This window comes from Petaurus breviceps, unplaced genomic scaffold (genome assembly GCF_028583685.1).
Source record: "Petaurus breviceps papuanus isolate PSGF00001 unplaced genomic scaffold, PetGlider_PUasm1.0 91041, whole genome shotgun sequence".
Taxonomy (NCBI): Eukaryota; Metazoa; Chordata; class Mammalia; order Diprotodontia; family Petauridae; genus Petaurus; species Petaurus breviceps.
The window spans coordinates 11,009,379-11,024,833 of NW_027187400.1; the positions used below are offsets into that span (position 1 = coordinate 11,009,379).

The 15,455-nt window shown below is 42.9% G+C and overlaps 1 long non-coding RNA gene across 1 annotated transcript in view; it reads right to left on the reverse strand.

Moving 5' to 3' along the window:
- Window positions 1-249: 249 nt before the first annotated feature.
- The window catches only part of LOC138154042 (uncharacterized), a 54,068-nt gene continuing 38,862 nt past the window's right edge, over window positions 250-15,455 (reverse strand). The window contains exons 2-3 of the long non-coding RNA XR_011166540.1: window positions 2,088-2,152; window positions 250-1,046 (exon numbers count right to left, since the gene is read on the reverse strand). This is a non-coding gene — a long non-coding RNA (uncharacterized lncRNA). The remainder of the gene's footprint in view (window positions 1,047-2,087; window positions 2,153-15,455) is intronic.

A 15,455-nucleotide genomic window follows, 5' to 3' on the forward strand; every position in this document is an offset into this window, starting at 1 on the left:
TCACCTTTGCACAGTTGTACCTCATCCTTGGAATTCTCTCCTCCTCATACCCACCTCTTAGAAGCCCCCAAATCTCAGTTCTGGTCTGTAGCAGCAAGCACCCTAGCATACCCAGGGTGGCTGCCAACACAAGTTTTTAGATCTGCTTTTCTAAAGGAAAGCAACTCAAAATGGGTTACCAATCTTGCTTTAATCAAACATGTCATTTACCTAGTTCAGGGGAAAAAATGTCAGCAGCCCTAACTTCAGAGAATACAAACAGAGGTTACAAGCAGACAGAGAAACAGATCAGCAGACAGGCTTCCAGCTGTCTGACCATTACATCCATACCTAGTCAGTTACCAGGGAGGGAAGCACCAACATGTGGGTTTTCAAAGCTGGGGAGGAGGGTGGGGCTCAATGGCTTCCCAGAGTTTCATCTGGTCAAATCACATAACTCTTCTCAAAGTGAGCCCCAAAACAAAGCCTCCCATCAGGGTTTATATAGCCTTCTCCTGGCTCAGAGAATGTCACAGCCCTCTTGACCCACTGCCCAATCACACAGCACCAAGATGTGGGCATTCCTCAAAAACAAGCCTCCCTCCACAGGCTCCATGTGACCACATTCAGCTTATTGGGGGGCAGAGTATATTTCCAAATCAAGGAAGGTTCTCAGAATCACTTAAGCCTATCAAAGGTCCAAGGGGCAGGGAAGATCTTAAATTCCCATTCCCATAACATGGTCCCACATCCCAAGAGAAGACTTTCCTGATGCCCTCCACTTGTTAATACTCCGTCCTTCCTCAATCTATGATATAAAAGGAATCTCAAAACATTCAGCTTTTAAAATGATTGATATGCTGCATCTCCATAGTCAACTGTAAGCTTCTTGAAGATAGGAACTGTTTTTCATTTTCTCTTTGAATTCTCAGGGACATGTGTATATTCACTATTTAATAAATGCTTGTTGTTGCTGTGCTGTGTCTGACTTTCTGTGACCAAGAGGACCATACTGTCCATGGAATTTTCTTGGCAAAGATACTGGAGTGGTTTGCCATTTCCTTTTCCTGTAGATTAAGACAAACAGAGATTAAATGACTTGCCCAGAGTCACACAGCTAGTCAGTGTCTGAGGTCAGGTTTGAACTCAGGTCTTCCTGACTCCAGGCCCAGTGCTCTATTCACAGAGCCAGCTAAATAAATGCTTAGGGGACTAGATTAGATTGGAGTGGAAGCTACCAAGGCATCCTCAGGTGTGATCATATGTCCTGAAGTTCCCACCTCCCTATCTCCCACCAACAAAAACTAAAAGCTTCTTCTCTTTCTCTTATCTCAGGTGCAAAACTTCCTGGTTACCACTCTGGTATTGGCTAACCTAGAAGATTGATGGACGCCAAGGCAGGAAGAATTGGTCATGAATGAGCATGACCCTCCTCACAAAAAATTCAAGAATGTTCACTCAAAGGGCCAACTCTAAGGTTCTATCGTCATAGTGGGAGCTCCTTCCATCCAAAAAGATTGTGACCCTTTTATGATCTAATAAGTGATAAAAGGATCACCTCCGTGGGCATCTCTTTCCTCACAGGGAAATGAGGAGTTTTGACCAAATGACCCAGAAGGGCCCTTCTGATTCTAGGTTGGAGTTCTTACCATGGGGCCTGTGAGCTTTGTAAAATAATCTAATAAATGTTTCCAATGTCATTTCCTTTGTTATCTTCTGTATTTTGTTACATGCATCTAATAATGTGATTCTTAGAATCCATAGACTTTACTAGATGCTGCCCAAGGGGTCCAGGACACCAACGAAGTCATATTCCCTCCTCTAAATCAATGATTGTGTGACTTATACAGGATCAGTAAGACAGAACTGAGTAGGATTTAAATCTAAGTCACCCTAGGTCTGAGACCAACCCTCTGCCCAGTGAGAAGGCAAGGCCTTCAAGAACCTCAGCCCCCAGATGCATGGCGCAGGAGGGTTCTAGCAGAAGAAGGCATAGAAAGAACCTTTTACAATCCAGTAAAGCACAAGACCTAGCAGATCCTGGACTGCTATAGCGAACTGTGCGTCTGTTGTCTGAAACCCAGTCCAAGTGTGAAGGGGCTGCTCACCAACGGATGGAAATGTTCTCCCCTACAGCACCTGAAGAAGACCTTCTCTGCTGAGGCAGGAGCAACTGTGGGGACAGCAGTAAAGGGAAGGCCCACAGTGACCAAAAGTGTAACAATGGAGTGTGGCACATGGGCAGAGTCCCCCCGAGAGGAGATACAGCCAGCCTGCCCTGAGAAAGGGAGCCAGAGCTCCAAGTTCAACTGTTGCAGGATGAATCTCTTCCCCCTCTGGTCAATATTCTGGCCAAAATGGTCTTCCTAGAGCACAAGACCCTCTGTCTCTCTCTCTCTGTCTCTCAGTCTCTCTCTGTCTCTGTCTCTTTCTCTGTCTCTCTCTGTGTCTCTGTCTCTCCCTCTGTGTGTGTGTCTCTCTGTGTCCCTCTGTCTCTGTCACTTTCTTTCTCTCTGATTCTCTCTGTGTGTGTCTCTCTCTCTGAGTCTCTCTGTGTCTTTTTCTGTGTGTGTGTCTCTGTCCCTCTGTCTCTTTCTCTCTCTCAGTCAGAGAGACAGAGACAGAGAGAGACAGAGAGAGTCAGAGAGAGAGAAAGCAACAGAGAGATAGAGGGATACAGAGAGACACATACAGAGGGGGACAGACAGAGAGGGAGAGAGAGAAAAAGAGAGAAGGAGAGAGAGAGAGAGAGAAAAGGAGAGAGAGAGAGAGAGAGAGAGAGAGAGAGAGAGAGAGAGAGAGAGAGAGAGAGAGAAGGAGAGAGACAGAGAGAGAGAGACAGAGAGAGAGACAGAGAGAGAGACAGAGAGACAGAGAGAGACAGAGACAGAGACAGAGAGAGAAAGAGACAGAGAGACAGAGAGAGAGAATAATAGAGTTTGTTTCACAAACAAGATTCTCCATCTCTGGACTCCACGTTTTCGTTGGCTGGCTCCCATCCTTGGATGCTTTCCCTCCTGATGTCCATCCCATGACTCCCTGGGTTCCCTTAAGGTCCAGTTAAAATCTGGCCTCTCCTAATTCTAATATCCTCTCTCTTGCTTCTCTCCGATTTGTCCTGCACACAGCTTGTGTGTACACTGTCATTTGCACATCATGTTCCCCACACAACTAAGAGCTCCTGGAGAGCAGGGCCTGTCATTTGCCTCTCTTTGTAAAGCCAGACTTTAGGTTGTGCTAAGCATGACAGGAGCATAGTAGGTGCTTAATGTCTAGTGACTGACCACGTTAGTTCTATACCTTAACCCAAAGGAGGGATGGATGTGGAACTGGGGGGTAGCATGTAAATTCTGACCCTGTGAAAGGATAGGAGGGAAGAAGACTCTTTCTTAAGCAAGAAAGGATTCTCAGAATGCCCCCCCGAATCACAGGTACAAGTCCCCTCCTCTACACAGCCGCCCCCATCTAACCTTAAAGTAGAAATGCTTATTTTGGTTCTTACGTTCAGAATAAAATAAATAAAATTAAAAAAAAATAAGAAACAGCATTTAGTTTAAGCCTAGCTTTGTGACTTCTTAATTGGAATTTGTTCTCTGAACTTTTGTTTCCTCACACTGGCCTTACTTGCTGTTCCCTGCAATGCTGTTCTATCTCCCACCTCCACATCTTTGCACAGGCTGAATTGCATTTCCTTTAATGCACTTACTCTTCATCTCCACTTCTTACAATCCCTTCTTTCCAGGATCAGCTCAACTGACATGTGTATACAAAGCCCTCTCTTGGCCCTATTCCCTCCCCCAGGGCTCCCCTAAGACCATCTACAGTAGGTTCCTCCATTCTCCTCTTAACCCCTTACAACCAGCCTTCTGACCTTATCATTTCACCCTCCCTACTTTCTCCAAAGTTACTAATGATCTCCTAGTTGCCAAATCCAATGGCCTTTTCTCATTCCTCATTCTCCTTCACCTCTCTGCAACCTTTGACACTGTCAATCTCTCCTCCTTTTACTCTCTTGATTTTCAGGACACTTCTCTCTCTGGGTTCTCCTCCTACCTCTCTGATGGCTCCTTCTCTTCTCCTCTGCTGGACCCTCCTCTAGACCTCACCCTTTAACCACAGGTGTCCCTCAGGGCTCTGTCCTGGCCCCTCTTCTCATTATCGCCCAAGGATTTACCACCATACCGATAATTCTTAAATCTAACTATCTTGCAGGAAACTCTCTGCTGACCTCCATTCTCAAATCTCCAAGTGTCGGTCAGATATCTCCAACCGGATGTTCAGTAGACATCTTAAACTCAATATGTCCAAAACAGAACTCATTTTCTTTCCCCATCCCTGCCCTAAACCCTCCCCCCAAGTTCCCTATTACTGTATAGAGTAACCCCATCTTCCCAGTCCCCCAGGCTCCCAACCTAGGAGTTATCCTGGATTCTCCCTGTCTCTCACCCCCCCCCCCATATCTAAGCTGTTGCCAAGACCTGCTAATTTCACCATTGCTCCACATCTCAAATAGGTCCCCTTCTCTCTTCTGACACTACCCCCACCCTGGTATAGGTCCCATATAGATTATTATAGGTCAAGGATTATTATTAATTTTTTGGTCTTTATACCTCTTTTTCCTAATGCAATTCCTAACACATAGTAGCAACATAATAAGCTTCCAGAAAGGATGAATGATTGATATTTAAATTGACTGAGTAAGGGCAGCTAGGTTAGCACCTTAGTGCACAGAGCACTGGCCCTGGAGTCAGGAGAACCTGAGTTCAAATCCTGCCTCAGACACTTACTAGCTGTGTGACCCTGGGCAAGTCACCTAACCCCAATTTCTTCCCCCAATAAATGAATAAATGGGTAGATAAATAAATAAGGTGAATAACCACTGCACGGTCTCCTTCACAGGCATGTTGTGAGAATCAATTAAAATAATGAAGATGAAAGTGCTTTAGAACCAAAAAGCTCTATATAAATTGGAGTTTATTGGTACTATTATGCTTATTGTTGTTATAGAGCAAATGAAAGGCATCATAATACAGTGAACAGAGGAAAGCCTGGGTTCAGCTGACACACCCTGTCTGGGTGACTGAGGCAAGTCCCCAAACATATCAGGGCACCAGGTGGCTGGCTTTAAGCCTGTAAGTCAAGGAGCTGCTGCTGATCTAAATGAAGGAAGGAAGTTCCCATACCCAGAGTGCCCTGCACTGAAGAAATCGCAGGCTGGTCTAAAAAAGAAGGAAAAAAGCGACCCAGACGCTGCTAACTTAGCTCAAACCAAATTAAATCATCCTGGTTCTGTCACACTTGGCCTTGAGCTGTCTGGGACTAACTAGGATGAGTTGGTCTTAAAGGGCCAGCCCCCTTCCCACAAGGCCTTTCCCCAGAAGGAAGTGGAGAGGAGGCTGGGATGAGTCCTCTGTCCCTCCTGACCCCTGCTCTCCTGGCTCCCAGTCCTGCTGACTGCAGCCTAAACGGGTCCCAAGCCGTCTTCCTGGGGCAGCCAGCGACCTCCGGCTGCCTGCTTCTCTGCACAAGGGAAAATCATAATATTGACCTAGCACTCAGGAAATGGGGAGGACAGAGAATTCAGGCTTCCCAGGCCCAGGGGAGAGACAGCTTGCTGAATAATGGGTTCGGGGCAAGCGGTGCCTCCCAGCCCACTGTTTCCCCTTCTGCTCCAACTCCTTCCTCTCCTCCTCCTCCTCCTTACCATCATCATCATCATCACTAAGCTCTTCTCCCACACATTCCTGGCCCCAGAACTGGGTGAATCTGCCTCTGAGTCACGAGAATCCCAGGATACAGTGTCCTGAGTACCTAAGGGAAAGAATTCTGGCGGTGGAGTCAAAGGGCCTGGGTTCCAATTCCAGCCCTGTGACTTACTATCTGTGGGACCCTGGGCAAGCCACTCAACCTTCCTTTGACTCAGTTTCTCCATTTGTAAAATGACAGTATCATCTTAGGTGACTAGGGAAGTCTGAAGTTCAGAAGTTCAAATCTGAGTTCAAATCTGGCCTCAGACACTTAACACTTAGGCAACCCTGCATTCCCCCTTCCAAAAAGCAAAAAAAAAAAGAAAAAAAGAAAGAAAGAAATTTATGATCCCATGAGAAGTAGGATGGGAGGGGGATGGTATGAGGAAGGGGTCATCAGAAGGAAATTCATAGTAGGCAAGACTTTGAGAGAGTATCATCTGAGGCCTTCTGACATTCCATCCTGAGGTATTTCCCCCACCCAGGTTCCAGCACCTTCACATTTCCCATCCTGTTTAGGGGGAAAGTGATCTGTTAGGCTAATCCATCCTGAGGCTTTTGGGACTTTGGTCATAAAATGTGGAGTGGGAGGGGAGCTTAGAACAAAGGATGTCAGAGCTGGAAGTGACTTTAGAATATAGAATTTCAGAGCTTGGAGAACCCTTAAATCATAGATATTGGAGGGCCCTTAGAACACAGGATGTCAGAATTTGGAGGGCCCTTAGAACACAGGATGTCAGAGCTGGGAGGGCCCTTAGAACACAGGATGTCAGAGCTGGGAGGGCCCTTAGAACATAGGATGGTGAGGGCAAAGCCAAGATGGTAACATAGAAGCAGGAAAACTCCATGAGCTCTCCCCAGAACCACCTCAAATACCTATAAAATGTGACTCTAACCAAACTTTAGAGCTACATAACCCACAAAGTGACAGAGAGAAACAAATCTCTCACTGAAGGCAACCTGGCAGGTGGACAGGAAGCATTCATCGAAGCCCACTGGGAGCAGAGCCCAGCCCCGAGTGAGCCCAAGGTTTTAGTCCCAGGGTGGCCCTGACCAGCCATGGCTGGAGGGAATTTGGAAGAGTGGATCAGCAGCAGTAGTGGTGATTTCCAGAATAATCAACCCATAAATGCCAAAGACAAAATGAGAGGTCAGTGTGGACTTTGGGAACATGGGTTCTGGGTCCAGCCTTTGCCCCCAGAGGGAGAAGCAGCTGAGGCATGGCGGCCATGCAGCTGCTGCCATGAAGCTGCTTCAGAATTCCTGGCCTGCAGATGGTAGGAAGACCAAGAGACCATTCTGAGGGGTATCTCTCTTGCTTTAATCTGCTTGGATCTGGATAGCTGTCTTGGGTGGAGGTCCTGGGATTTATGACCAGGTGCCAGAGCCTGTGGAGGCTTTAGAGAGGGCAGCCAGCTAATAGCTCCAGCAGCTGAGAAAACCCCAACAATTTGGGACAAAGCTCTCTGCTCTGGAAGCAGAGTTCTACTATGGAAAAAAGCTCAAAAGTCAAGTAATTGAATGGCAACATGAGCAAGCAAAAGAAGCAAAGCAAGCATAGCAATCTGACTTTAGATTCCCTTTTGGGGACAAAAGGGATCAAAGTATGGAGCAGGAGTAAGACAATGAAATCAGAACTCCTGCACCAAAAGCTTCTAAGAAAAATATGAATTGGTTACAGGGCGTAGAGGAACTTAAGAGGGATTTTGAAAATCAAATAAGAGAAGTGGAGGAAATATTGGGAAAAGAAATGAGAATGATACAAGAAAATCATGAAAAGAGAGTCAACAACCTGACTGAAGAAAATAACACCTTAAAAAATAAACTAATTCAAATGGCAAAAGAGACTCAAAAAGCCAATGAGGAGAAGAATGCCTTAAAAAGCCAAATTTTCCAGATGGAAAAAGAATCTCAAAATCTTACTGAAAAGAATAAGTACTTTAGAATTAGATTGGAGTAAACAGAAGCTAGTGACTTCATGAGAAATCAAGATACTATTAAACAGATCCCAACAAATGAAAAAATAGAAGGAAATGTGAAATATCTCATTAGAAAAACCACTGACTTGGAAAATAGATCCAGGAGAAATAATTTAAAAATTACTGGACTACCTGAAAGCCATGATCAAAAAAGAACTAGAGGGGTGGCCAGGTAAAACAGTGAGTAAGAGCACTGGCTCCAGTGTCGGGATGACCTGGGGATCGAATCCGGGCTCACACACTTGGCACCCACCCAGAAACACCTGGCCGTGTAACCTTCAGCAAGTTACTTAACCCTGATTGCTTAAAAAAAAAAACCTAGAAATCGTCCTTCAAGAAATTCTCAAGGAAAATTGCCCTGATGTTTTAGACTCAGAGGGCAAAATAGAGATTGAAACAATCCACCAATCACCTCTTGAAAAAGATCCCAAAAAGGAAACACCTAGGAATATTATAGCCAGGTTCTGGAGTTCCCAGGTCAAGGAGAAAATATTACAAGCAGCCAAGAAGAAACAATTTGAATATTGTGGAAACATAATCAGGATAACACAGGACCTGGCAGCTTCTACATTGAGAGATAGAAGGACTTAGAATATGATATTCTGGAGATCAAAGGAACTGGGATTAAAACCATGAATCACCACCTACCCAGCAAAACTGAGTATAATGTTTCAAGGAAAAATATGATCATTCAAATGAAATAGAGGACTTTCAAGCATTCTTGATGAAAAAAAAACAGAGTTGAATAGAAAATCTGACATTCAGATACAAGAAGCAAGAGAAGCATGAGAAGGTAAACAGGGAAAAGAAATCATAAGGAACTTATCAAAGTTGGACTATTTACATTCCTACATGGAAAAATGATCATTGTCACTGATGAAACTTTTCTCAGTATGAGGATAGTTGAAGAGAATATAAATGTATGTGTATGTATGTATGTATATATGTGTGTATGTATACATACATATGTATGTCTATATAGGTGGGTATATGGGCATATGAATACATATGTAAGTGTTTGTATATATGTGTACAGCTATACATTGACAGAGGGCACAGGATCTATTGAATAGGAAGGGATCACATTTTAAAAGTGAAATTAAGTGTTGAGAAAGGAACATAATGAGAGAAGATGGGGAGAGACAGAATGGGGTAAATTATCTCATATAGAAGAGGCAAGGGAAAACTGTTACTATGGAGGGGAAGAACAGGAAGGCCAAAGGGAATGGGTCAACCTTACTCTCATTGAATTTGGCATAGGGAGGGAATGAAACACACTAAATAGGGTATCTTGCCCTACAGGAGAGTAGGGGGGAAGAGGATGAGAGGGGAAATTATAGAGGGTAGGGCAGGTTGGGTGGGAGGGTAGTTAGAAGCACACACGTTTGAAAAGGGACAGGGTCAAAGTAGAGAATAGAACAATTGGGAAGTGGGATAGGATAGAGGGAAATATAGTCAGTCTTTCACAATATATCCACTGTGGAAATTTTTTGTGTAGCTACACATGTACAATCTATATTGAATTGCTTTTCTTCCCAGTAAGGGTGGGTGATGAGAGAGGAAGGGAAAGAATCTGGAATTCAAAGTTTTAAAATCAAATGTTTTAAAATATATATTATTTTTTTTTAACATGCAACTGGGAAATAAGATATACAGGCCCTGGAGTATGGTGATTCATTTTGCCCTACTGGAAAGTCAGAGGGGGAATGGGGGAGGATAAAGGAGAGAGCAGATTGGAGGAGGGGGTATACAGTGGGATTGCTGTTTTGTGGTGGTGGGTAGGGGAAAGATGGGGAGAAAATTTGTAACTCAAAATCTTGTGGAAATGAATGATATAAACTAAAAATAAACATAATATTAAAAAAAAGAACACAGGATGTCAGAGCTGAGAGGGGCACAGAATGTTAGAACTGGGAGGGCCCTTAGAACACAGGATGTCTTTTCCTTTATGAATTGACTATTTTTTTGGTTTTTTACTGACTTGACTGAAGCTAGCCCTTCCTTCCACATATGTCCTGGAGGCACCAAATTACTTCTTTCCTTTCCAGCTGTTTCTTGAGAATGCACCCAGGTAGAAACAGTTTACATCTGTGCTGTCCCTCATCTCTTTCCAAGGCTTGTCCATGGATGGCTTCTTCTGCTTGGAGGAAGGAGGAACAATGGAGCACTGCAAAGACATTGAAACAGGAAAACCTGGCTTTTAGTTTCATTTCTCCTGAGCTATGTGACCTTGGGCTAGTTGATTCACCACCTGAGCCTCAGTTTCCTCGCTTGTAATTAGGGATAAGACCTGTGCCTTCTTCCTTATAGAGTTGGTTTTAAAAAGTGCTTTGTGAACTGAAAAAAAGTAGGAAAATGTGAAATTTTGTTCATTGTAAATGTCAGCTGAGAAAAACACCTCGAGCCAAGCCCCGACCTCGAGTCCATAAGGATGTCTAGGCCTTGGGACATTTCCCATCCATCTCTGTCCAAAGGAATGGTTGTAGTTGATCCATAGTGGTTGAGAGCAGGGCCTCCCAGATGATCCCCTCTTCCCAGCCCTGGAGAGGCCTCTTCCTCTTGAGCCCCTCAACTTCCCTTTTGCACATCTTGGCACATCCAGCTTCTACATCACCATGGCTGCAGATTCCAGTGGAGTTTGGACTTTTGTACATTCCCTCACTTGGGATGCTTGAAAAACACCTCTCCCTGAAAGCTGAGAAAGTGTGAGCCGTCAAAAAGCAGCAGGGCACTGGAAGAGAGAGTTCTTGGAGAGAGGGGGCATTTGCTACAGTAATTTGGCCATTTTTGAAGACATGGCAAAGCTCAAAATAAAAAGCTGTCAGGGTCCATTATGGCTCTTACTTCTTAATGTATAATCATAAAATGTTGTAACTGGAAGGAACCTAAGGACATAAAATGTCAGCTGGGAAGGCCCTTAGAACACAGAATGGCAGAATTGGGGGAGGGCCCTTAGAACACAGGATGCCAGAGCAGGGAGGGCCCTTAGAACACAGGATGTTAGAGCTGGGAGGGCCCATAGAACACAGGATGTCAGATCAGGGAGGGCCCTTAGAACACAGGATGTCAGAGCAGGGAGGGCCCTTAGAACACAGGATGTCAGAGCTGGGAGGGCCCTTAGAACATAGAATTTCAGTTTCAGTCTTCTCTCTATGGTGGAAGTACTTCTCTCCAACACCAATATTATTCCAGTCATGTTCCCAGAATCACAGAATTTTAGAACTGTCAGGACTTCTTCATGGCCATATAGTATAATCCCTGCATGAAACTCTACTATAACATATGTGAAAAGCGGGCATTGAGCCTTGGCTGAGTCATGCAAGAGGCAGTGTCTGAAGAGGTGAGACTGGGGATCAACCAGGGACCAGTAGAGAGGTTCATAGTGTGTGCAAGCAAGGGCTGCAACCCATTACAAATGAGAAATCACCCTTCAGGTACCACCTAAAGGATGTAATCAGAGAAATGCATTCTGGGGGAAAAATTGAGCAAGAGGAGAAGTAATAAATGGACAGCTGATATGGTCCAATGGTATCCATGGAATGTCAAGGGAATAAGGAGAAGGCCCATACTGTGCTGGTAAATGTTCAACAACCAGCTCCCCAAAATGCAGGAAATGCTTGTAAATTTCATATATATTATTAATATTTTCTCCATCACTTTCTTAAGTCTGGAAATTAGCAAAACAGCAAGTCAAGCCCTGATTTGTATCATTTGCCAATGGTGGGGAGGGAAGGGTTATAAATGCTCACACTGAAAATTTAACAAGTGGCTGTCAGGAGACATTAAGGCCTGGATTCTAGCAAACCTCAGGAAAGATACCCAAAGTAATGGGTTCTTAAAGTATGGTCTGAGGACCCCTGAGAGAGTCCCAAAGGCCTTTCCGAGGGTCCATGAGGTCAAAGCTATTTTTATAATAATACTAAGTCATTATTTGGTCAAAGCTATTTTTATAATAATACTAAGTCATTATTTGCCTATTAAAATACTCCTCCCTTTGTCTATCTGGGTTAGGCCAGAATTTTCTTCATGTATTCAACATATCAAAACAGCTTGAATGTAGAAGCAGATATGAGACCCTAATTGTCTTCTGTGAGGCCAGACATTAAAGAGATTTGCAGAAATTCATAAAACAATGCCATCCTTTGCATTCATTTTTTTTGTTTTGGAAAATAGTCAAATTTTTAAAAAATATTTGTTAACATGCAACGAACTTATTATTTTAATGAATTAAATAACATTTAAAATATTTCCATCTATTTAAAAATTTTATTTAATGAATTAAAATTAAATTAAAAATTTTAAATTCATGTTTTCACTTCTAACGTGGTAAATATTTGTAGATAGAACTCACATAAACAAAAACACTTTAGGGGCCACAATAATTTTTAGAGTATAAATAGGTACTGAGAAAAAGTTTGAGTCACTGCCTTAAAACCCAGGGTGAATTAATGGAGCTAGGATGACTCAGGAGTATACTGAAGCTAACTTATCCCAGCTTGCAAGAGCCAATTTTCAGTAGGAGTCTCAGAAATAAGCAAAGTGCTACAAATCAAGGATTGCTTTATTGTTTTGTGGTATCTACTCTTAACAAAGTAATGGAGAAAATGTGAAGAAGGCTATTGGTGGTGGTGGTGGTCTCTCGTCCTCAAAGAGGACCAATGATATTAAAAAGATGATGCACTTATTTTGCTCCTAAATTGGATTTAAGTGAGGCAGGGTGGTGCAGACTCTACCTCACCAAAGTCCAGTAGCAGACAAAAGTCAGGTTAAATTTGAAAGTGTGTTTTCAGAGAGCCAGTTTTTTTTTTTTTACCAGCACACCACTGAGTGAGACAGACAATTGTTACACAGGATGGGCAGTCATTTAGAGGTTGTGATCCGCATCCCTGGAAGGATCACCCATATTGATGAGATCCCAGATCCCTCAGAATATTTGGGGATACAGAAGTTAAAATAATTCCTGCCCTCAAAGAGTCTACTTTCTTCTGGGGAAATAAAACATGTAAACTGATATGTAAAAACAAGATAATTGGGGGGGGGGGGACACTGCATTAGTGTCCTCTCCACAGAAAAGAAAGAATTGAGCAAACAGAGAGATATGATCATGGATCACAAGGTTCCCCAGGGATCCGACTAAATTCTCAAGATTCAGGGTAATGGCAAACTCCAGTGGCTGCCCATTCTCTCCAGGATCCATACACAATGCTCTGTTTAATATTCAAAGCCCTACATAAATCTAGCCCTTTCCTACTTTGCCTTCTGTTCATTACTTCCTATTCATCCTGTATACAGCCTTTTTGTACACATTAATTTGCATGTTGTCTCCCCCTACAGTATTGTGAGCTCCTCGAGGACAGAGACTGTCTTTTGTCTCTTTTTTAGGTCCCCAGCATTGGCATAATATCTGGCACATAGTAGGTGTTTAATTAATAATTATTAATTGACTGGTTACTGGCCAGTAATGAAGTCTAAGATTCCAGTCCTGGATTAAGTCTTTGAAAAGGGGTAGGATTAAAAGGCTATCCTCTTGGGCCAGTTGAGGGCACAGAAGGGAGAATTAGGTTCTGAGCAAGGACCTGTGGGTCAGTATTGGAACTCATTTACCTGAGCACTCCATATTTGCTACCCTCCATAGTTAGAGGGTAGAGTCAAGGTTGTAGAGTTTTATGTATGTATGCATGTATGTATGTATATACTTACACATATGTATGTGTGTATACATACATATATGTGTGCATATATGTATGTTTGTATGTATATGCATGTGTGTTGTGTGTATACATATGTGCAAGTATATTACTATGTAGGTATATATATATATATATATATATATGTAGATAGGTATAAAAATTTTTTAACACGTACCATAAAGTACTTCTCTATTACTGGTTAAGGGAAGGCATCTCTCTGCATGAGAAAGCATCTCTTCACACCAGCAAAGGGACAGTCATCTCTCAGCACATACATAAGACACCACTCCTCACTTAGATAAGAGATAGCCTCTCTCTACATCTCCATGTGCTCATAAGAGAAAGTACCTTTCTTCATCTTCATGAGATAAAATATCTTGCCATCTCAGTAAGGGATTGAATCTTTCTTTATCTGGATAAGAGAAGATACTTTTGTACATCTGCCTAAAAAAAATATCATTCCACTTCTGCTCTGCTCTATACAGGAGAATGCCACTTCCCACATGTTCACAGAAGGCGTCTCTTTGTGTTGTATCTGACTCTTCATGACCTCATTAAGAATTTTCTTAGCAAAGATACTGGAATGGTTTGCCATTTCCTTCTTCAGCTCACTTTACAGATGAGGAAACTGATTGTAATGTTAATGGAAAGGGAAGATCTTTCCTGCCTATTAATAGGATCTAACACATGAAGTCTGAGTCACATGGTGCCCAGTGTGGGAGAAGCCTGACCAAGGAGGAGAGAGAGAGAGCAAAGAAGCAAGTTGTAAGTGGGCAGAGGGAGGAATTTGTCTAGGGGAACTTGTTTTTGTGGGGAGGTATGACAGAAAGGAGACTTGGGATGTTGGTGCACCCTGGATTAGTGATGAGTACCTTGTTAAATCTTATCTCCTGGTATCCTAATGATGTTCCAAATAAATATTTTGGTTTTGCCTTTGAAGAAGAGAGTTTATTATATTTTGAAAATCTAACCTGAAAATACGCATGCATTATTCATAACAGCTGCTGTGGGTATCACATTGGCATTACACTGAGGCAAACAGGGTGAAGTGACTTGCCCAGGATCACACAGCTAGTAAGTATCTGAGACCAGATTTGAACTCTGGAAGAGGAATCTTTCAGATTGCAGGCTGGGCACTTTAGTCAGTGTACCACCTAGCTGACCATAGAAGACATCTTTACACATCTGCAAAAGACAAGGGATTTCTCTGTCTCTCCATCTGCATGAGAGAGACCATCTCTCTAAATCTCCACATCAGCATGAAAGAAGACATCTATCTACATATTGACATCTTTGCAAGAAGGCATCTCTCTATGTCTCGATAAAATAAGATACGTTTCTATAGCTCACATCTGTATAAAAGGCAATATTCTACTTTTCTAGCTCTTCATGAAACAAGGCATCTCTCAACATCACTTTATCATAACACCTCTTTGTAGTACCTCCAAGTACCTTGGTGCTTTGCGAGTCTCACTCCCTGGTACAGTTTATGGACTATATATCTTTGAAAGCTGAGCATAGATTCTGCAATCCACAAGGTTAGAAGAAAGGTTTTGGTAAATCCTGTTGGAAACTGGCAAAGATACTGAAGATGTTTGCCATTTCCTTCTCCAACTGCTCCCCTGGGGCTCCTCCCTGGGACTTCCTTGGTACCCATTCATACACACCTGCCCTTAATAAATTGAGAGCTTGTAAATTGGGGTCTGCTTCTATCTATATGGCTTCCCCCCCTTAGCCTACACTCACTCTAACCATTGTCCTCTCCAGTCTTGTATCTCCTGTCTTGTTATTGTAATGGCTAAGAAATATTTATACAATGTCTTTTAAATTCTCTAACTATCTTTGTATCTTCCAAGATGCTCAGCACAGGGTCTTGAACCATGTAGATGTTCAAGAAGTATAGATTGATGATGATAATGGTGATAAAAATAACAAAGGAGAAGGAGGAGGAGGAGGAGGAGGAGGAGGAGGAGAAGGAGAAGGAGAAGGAGAAGGAGAAGGAGAAGGAGAAGGAGAAGAAGAAGAAGAAGAAGAAGAAGAAGAAGAAGAAGAAGAAGAAG